The sequence below is a fragment of the Pinus tabuliformis genome, chromosome X (assembly GCF_031772625.1).
Source record: "Pinus tabuliformis cultivar Carrire ecotype Pingquan chromosome X, CPIR1, whole genome shotgun sequence".
Lineage (NCBI taxonomy): Eukaryota > Viridiplantae > Streptophyta > Pinopsida > Pinales > Pinaceae > Pinus > Pinus tabuliformis.
Window position 1 is genome coordinate 132,154,365 of NC_142308.1, and position 7,878 is coordinate 132,162,242.

A 7,878-nucleotide genomic window follows, 5' to 3' on the forward strand; every position below is an offset into this window, starting at 1 on the left:
AGTTAATCCTAAATTTTATTGTTGCTCCAAGCTTACTCTGTTTTTCTGTATCTTTTTGCCATGAGTGAATCTAGCTAGCTATGCGAAGCAAAATATTTTTCTCTACCTCTCCGCATAAATTGTGCTTAATTTTCTATCCAATTTAAACAAACAAATCTCAAGCAGAGAGTTTTGGATATCCAAGTATGGCTGAGCATCTGTATTTATATAAATCTGAGTCGGTTACATAAATTAAATTTGTCTCTTGATGATGCCAGACTGTGTTGGCCCTTCTAACTTTGGTGCATTGAGGAGCTCACTGCGGTGTTGGCCCTTCGAACTTTGGTGACGGCCGAGGCGGTGACGGCTGAGGTGGTGTGGTGGTGATGGAGTCTGTTGTAAGAAAATTAAGTATCAAACATGTTTTACAAGGGCGCTTTCTAGTCGAGTTTATAAATCAGTTTGGATAAAATCAATACAGGCGAAAATTCAGTCTCATGTTGAGATAAATTTATTTCAAGTGGAAGGATCAATCTTATTGCTGTGAAGTAAATAAAGATGCAGAAGGACAAGGAGAAAATGAGCAGAATGGGCACCACTGTTAAGGAAGGGATTGATAACTTTGTGTCGCAGATAAGTTTTAAGATTAACATAGATATATTGTGTGTTAGTGGATTGATACAACTGATTTGGGATTTGGATATTTTTTAATTTATTTTTGTTAAAGAATTATGAAGAATTTTTGGCCAAAATCACATAGAGATATTTTTTTGCCTAGGCCTTTGGAACCAACCAGTCATCACTACAAGTTGAATGAATGTCCAATGAACAAATTTCGGGCAGAATGTCCAATGACCAAATTTCTAGCTAAAATGATAACAGCTAGATTGACTAGGGAAGTAGTTATTAATTTCTTTATAAATAGACCATTTTTATAATTGCAAATATATGTTAGAATAAAGGAGTTAATATATTATAATTATAAAATAAATCAAGTCATAGAGAATAGTTGATTATATTTTAATTAAATATAAGTTAATTATATTTTAAATAAAATATAAGTTAACTGACATTTACATCTTAATTTACATTAAGAAAATAAATGAATAAATTAAGTAGTTATCAAAGATGTTTATAAATATTAGTTAGTTGAATAATCTAGCTGTTATCATTTTAGCCTGGAAATTTCGTCATTGGACATTCTGCCCAATCTATTTATAATGCATAGCGAGATCTGATCATTCAACTTGTATTGACAATGAACCATACTGGTTGCTTCGAAAAACTTCCTCAATACATCCATGCAGGTCATTCAACTTGTATTGACAATGAACCATACTGGTTGCTTCTAAAAGCTTCCGCAATACATGCATGCAGGTAGAGAAGAAAAAGTTACTGCACATAACCATACAGACAAAGAAATAGCGGTGAGAAGACGGACCCCAAACACACCGAAGCTGAAATGAGAGCAAACGCTGCCAGGGCTGAACACAGAGCTGAAAAAGAAGTGGCCAAGCAAATTGACCACACTAATACAGGCCACCATGGTGTGGGCAATATGGGTGGCGGTACTGGTTATACGAATGTTGGTACTCCTAGAACTGACGATCCTACTCCAACTGGCCGCACTGGTAGATATTACCTGTGACAATCTAAAAGGCAGCAGAGAATCAGATTGAAAGGATAGAGAATGATGCATGAAACCCAACTTGTCTGTTAATGGTGGTAGTATGTGTGTAGATTGTTAAAATGTGAACAAATTAGATATTTGTCCTTACGTCTGGTTTCAGCCATTGTCATATTATTCGATCCTGCATGTTTCATTTTCTGCACCGTAGTGTTGTTACCGCCCTTTTTGGCAGTTTAGTGGTTTACTGTAATGTCTACCTTACAGTGTAGAGTCATATAAACAATCTAAATATATGCAATGCATGCTATTCAATCTGAAAGGTCCGATCAACATCTATTAGATTTTCAATACATAAATACTAGTTGTTCAATTATGAAAGTAGCCTTTACATACAAAAACCAAACTTAGGAAAATACAGTACAATCTAAATATTAAATTCCTCCTTTCCTCCTGCAAAGAAATTAAGTTGAAGTTGAAAGATGAAAAACGCGTATCAATGGATAGACAAAAAATGGTTTAAGGTCATTAAGAAGTGCAGAAGAGCACCCAATTGATTAGCTCATAACACTGTAACAATGCCTATCAGAATTCAGTGGATCAGAGCTGAAGCTGGCTAAGTCTCAATTTGCTTGCATTAACATCATCATCAACTACACCCTACCGCTGACCGTATTCGTTTCCATCAGCTTCATTATGTTTGACTGATTCAGCATGTTGTTCCCCTCGGTCAGATGGCGGTCCCAGGAGCTGAGCAGACGGGTATTACAGACCTAATGCAAACAGTAGGTGCTGGAATCAGAGATGGGATAACAAAGTTTGAAGCCAAGAGTCTGTTGTGCATCTTCAGGTCTAATCCTTCTAGGTGCAGGAGGGGTTGAGCAGACTGGAACCGCAGACCTAATTCTCACAGGTGAAGCCCTTGACGCTAGGGGCCTTAGGCACATGGAATAAGAAGAACTGGGGACTACTTATATAGGTTGTTGATACCTAATTCTCACAGGTGAAGCCCTTGACGCTAGGGGCCTTAGGCACATGGAATAAGAAGAACTGGGGACTACTTATATAGGTTGTTGATTGCTGTTGTTGGAGGGCACTGAGATTTGGATTTATATAGCTGAAATTCTGAGGAGTTTGAGGAGTTTGCATGGAATAAGACGATCTGGATGAAGTATTTCTGGACCCAAATGCAGCATTTCTCCAATCGATCAATTGGTAGCCTTGAATTGGAGCATTTTGATCTCTGTTTGAAAGTGTCAGCATCGTGAAGCAATTCATCTCCATCTCGTTGGTGTTCCTCCATAGGAATGGGAATATCCTGTCTTTCACTTCTAGTGATTGGCAACGTCACTCGAGGAGGTTGGCAGACGTCCTTGATTGCAGTATTATTATTCATGAGATAGTTGGGCAAATTGAAGATTTAGCTCTTTTCTGGAAGAAGATCCGTTCAGTGCAGATCCCGATGTGGATTCAGGCATATCCATAAGTGAGGTAGGACCTATTTGGTAGCTGGTAGGGGTCTAGGGTATAGGGGTTGATGGTATAGGTCTATGTATGACTGTCTCTAGAGTAGCCCGGCATAAAAGGAAATACAGCACCAACATTATTAGAAAAAAATTAGATAAGGTTAAGGGATCGCTAAAGCTATAAGTAAATTAATTGAAATTAGAAAAACCCATAACAATGAAAAATAATCTTTTTCCATGAAAGCTTTTAGAATGATAACCCCTGAACTAAGAAGTTAGTGGGCATGACTCATTTGAATTTGTTTATTCCTCTATAAATCCTTACTAAAAACCACACATCTCTATAACATAAAAAAGAAAATTTTTACCAAATTAAGAAATTACAAGATAGATCATTAAATCCTTGAGAGAGAAAATTCAACTCATATTGACAAACTATTTTAAGCTTAAAAAGAATGCATGATTAACATTTTTCCTGATCGAGGAAACTAAAATCCCTTCTTTATAATAATTTTATGATAATTTGTAGAAACATGACTTCTGGTAAGTAATTCATCTTTACCATTCAATATCAACGCAGTAATGTGATGTGACTATAAAATGACCATTAATATTAAAGAAACGTTTAAGCTATAAAAAAAACTATAAATGAACTAAATTAATTTATATTTATAAATATATTTAACATTTAATTGATTTATTAATTACCAAACATCAAATACATAAAACAATTAATCATATAAACTAATATTTAAAAAATCTTAATATTATTTTTTTAATAATAAAGATGACAGGTCTACTTTACCTTTCAAATTGAAACAATAATTACCCGACTAAACTTTTAAATAATACCACTTTTCGTAATAACGTTTACACATCTCCAGACCTTACAAAGATAATTTAACGGCTGTATTATTGTTATCCATAAGCAAGTTAGAATTCCCTATTGCACGATCCATATCAAAGTGCCCAAACAAAACATGACTTAACTACCGCTAATAACTATTAATACGATCTGTCCAAAATACATTTTACTAATTCACAGCTAATACGATGTACCCGCCCGATCAATGAATCAATTAACGTTTTCATTATCGGTACCCTTCCTTTGATTGTTTGCATTATCATGATGATGCAGTGGCATTTTTGGATTAAACAGCTTCTTGGGGCCATACCTGGAAAGGGGTATGGTGGCAGATTCGCTGACAAGGGCGATGGAGGAAGTTGATATGATCCCAGATAACTACTCTTTTGCCAAATTGAATACTCTTTTGCACCACCTGCTGCCGCTGACCTAAATTGCTCTGCCGGACGGCTCTTCACATCTTCTCGATTATGATGGTGAGAAGATGTTGGGTCAAACATGTCTGGAGGCAACCCTGCAGAGGACGTTGACGGCACAGGTTTCGAGACAACCCTGTTAAAGGACGTTGACGGCGGCGGTTTAGAGACGACCCTGTTAAAGGACGTTGACGGCGGCGGTTTAGAGACAACCCTGTTAAAGGACGTTGACGGCGGAGGTTTGGAGACAACCCTGTTAAAGGACGTTGACGACGGATGTGAGGGAGTTTTAAAGGACGTTGACGACGTTGATGCAGGAGTTTTACATTGCCCTATATAATTGTGGTGTTTCGGATTTGAAATCTTGGAATTCACCGACGATGGAGCTGGTGTGCCTTGCCCACCAGGTTGTTTATTGTCATAAGCTGGTGCCTTCGGATTGGTTCCACGGCTTCCACTTGCCATCTCTTCTCCTCTCCTGAATAATGACGACCCGCCTGCGCAAACAGATTGAGCGATAGATCCTTGAAATTCAAAAACAGTAACTCTGAATACCTTTCAATCACACGAGCTTTTCGGTCAATTCAATCACAACATGTTTTATTGATTAGAGATATATGTAGTGAAAAGATGGAATTATGTGTCGGGTACGCACACGTGAATTAGGGTGTTTTTGGTCCCTTTCCATAAATGAGGGAAAAAATTTAAAACTTCAAAGAGGTCAATTCAATCACAACATGTGGTTTCATTGATATGCCATAAATGTAGTGAAAAGGAGATGGAATTATGTGTCGGGTACACACACATGAATTAGGGTTTTTTTGTGGTTCGGTCGCCTTCCATAAATTTGGGAAAATTTTTAAAAATTCAAAGAATTTGAAAAAATTTAAAACGAAACGTCTGCTTTTAATTTTTATTTATTTTTTATAATATAACCAAGAGATCAGGGCTATTATAAGAATAGTAACTATCTATTTCTCTCTCTGTTATATATATATTATTTTGAATTTTTTATTTTTTCTATTATAAATTATATTATCAATAAGTTTTTTAAGTTCTTTCCAAAAGTTATGATGCTATATAACTTTATATAAAAGATGAAATGTTAGATATCATTTTTGGGATTCCACTACGTGAGCTAAGTCATTCATCTAGGACTATTTATAAATTATATTATCAAACAAGTTTTTTTAAGTTTTTTTCAAAAAAATCTTATGCGTGAAGTAAGTCATTCATCTACGACTATTTATAAATTATATTATCAAACAAGTTTTTTAACTCTTTTTCAAAAAAATCTTATTTAAAAACTCTGATGGTATATAATTTTTGATATAAATAGATGAAATATCAGATATCATTTTTGGGATTCGCCTTAAGTAAGTCATTCATCTATGACTATTTCCATGAGAGGTAGGGGTGAAGAAGTGAGATTGAAACTAGTGAAATGAATTACATAGAGTTAATCATCACTTCCGGGCACCCGATAACTAGGACATCCTAGTAGGTCACCCATCCTAATTTTTGATATAAAAAGATGAAATATTATGCGTTAAGTAAGTCATTCATCTATGACTATTTCCATGAGAGGTAGGGGTGAAGAAGTGGGATTGAAACTAGTGAAATGAATCACATACTGTTAATCATCACCCGGTAACCAGGACTTCCCAGGAGGTCACCTATCCTAGACTTCCCAAGAGGTCACCCATCCTAGACTTCCCAGGAGGTCACCCATCTCAGATCGCCTCTAGCTCAAGTGCGCTTAACTGTGGAGTTTTGACAACAATCAAGTTCACGTAGCTTGCTACCCCATTTGCAAAACCTTAGCAAGTATTGTGCGTCATGAAACATTCAAATAGAGTTCCCTTCACTCTTTTTGAATTTAAGTATTAAGGGGTTTCGACAGTGCTAAAATATGTTTTTCTTTAGAGGCATAAATATTAGCTGCCATAAATAAGTTTGTTGAAGTTTCTAAGTTTACTTAGTTAAAAACACTCCATGCACTTTATCTGATTTATTCCTACCTACTTGTTATTTTACTTAACAAGTTATTTACAATGTAAATACTGAAAATAAACACTAGTGCCTGAAGGTGCTGAATCCATTTATACATTCAAATACGTATTTTACACAATTTTTTTTGGTGAATTCTGGTGAAAAAAACTATTTCCTTTATAAGTTAGACTATGCCATTGGAAATATGTGAATGGTCTTTTTTTCTTATAAAGTTAATAATAATATGGATGATTGTTGGATTACTCGGTCAAATGAAAAATAAAAAAATATATACATTAGGAATAGTTGATATTATAAAATAATAAAAGATAATTATTTGACCAAATAAAAATAAGAATAATTTATAGTAGTGGTCAAACTGATAGACGAAATGGATTTGAGTGCCCCATGAACTTTTGTTGAATCCATATATAAATTCAAAAATGTATTTTAAACAACAAAAAAATCTTGAAATTGTATTGCCCGAGTTTGGTGAATTGAGGTTAAAAACACTGTTTTGGCTATAAGTTAAACTAGGCTTTAAAAATATAGTGTTTGGGTTATGGTAAAACTCAGTCTAGCTTCATATAACTCCAGATCTACCATGTGTTGAGAGAGATAAAATTTATTTTCACTATTAAGGTTTTTTTGTGGTTTAGTCCACTTCCATAAATAAGGGAAAATTTTTAAAATTTCGAAAAATTTAAAACGAAACGTAGGCTGTTAATTTTTATTTTATTTTTATAAAATAACCAAGCCATCACGGCTATTATAAGAATAGTAACTATTTGTTTCTCTCTTATATATATATATATATATTCTTATAACTATATGTTTCAACAAATTTTTTAAGTTTTTTTTCAAAAAAATCTTATTAAAAGATGAAATATTAGATATCATTTTTTGGATTCCACTGTGTGAAGTAAGTCATTCGTCTACGACCATTTATAAATTATATTATCAAACATGTTTTTTAAGTTCTTTTCAAAAAAATATTATTAAAAAAATCTGATGGTATATAATTTTTGATATAAAAAGACGAAATATTAGATATCATTTTTGGGATTCAACTCCGTTAAGTAAGTCATTCATCTATGACTATTTCCATGAGAGGTAGGGGTGAATAAGTGGGATTGAAACTAGTGATATGAATCACATAGCCTTAATCATCACCTCCAGGCACCTAGTAACCAGGACTTCCTAGGAGGTCATCCTAATTTTGATATAAAAAGATGAAATATTAGATATCATTTTTGGAATTCAACTGTGTTAAGTAAGTCATTCATCTATGACTATTTCCATGAGAGGTAGGGGTGAAGAACTGGGATTGAAACTAGTGAAATGAATCACATAACGTTAATCATCACCAAGTAACCAGGACTTCCCATGAGGTCGCCCATCCTAGACTTCCAGGGAGGTCACCCATCACAGATAGCCTCTTGCTCAAGTTCACTTAACTGTGGAGTTTTGACCACAATCAAGCTCACTTAGCTTGCTACCCCATTTCCAAAACCTTAGCAAGTATTGTGCCTC

At 34.7% G+C, this 7,878-nt stretch overlaps 1 pseudogene; it reads left to right on the forward strand.

The window, feature by feature from the left end:
• The first annotated feature begins 537 nt into the window (after nucleotides 1–537).
• LOC149138800 (uncharacterized) lies at nucleotides 538–1,627 on the forward strand (annotated as a pseudogene).
• Nucleotides 1,628–7,878: the final 6,251 nt, after the last annotated feature.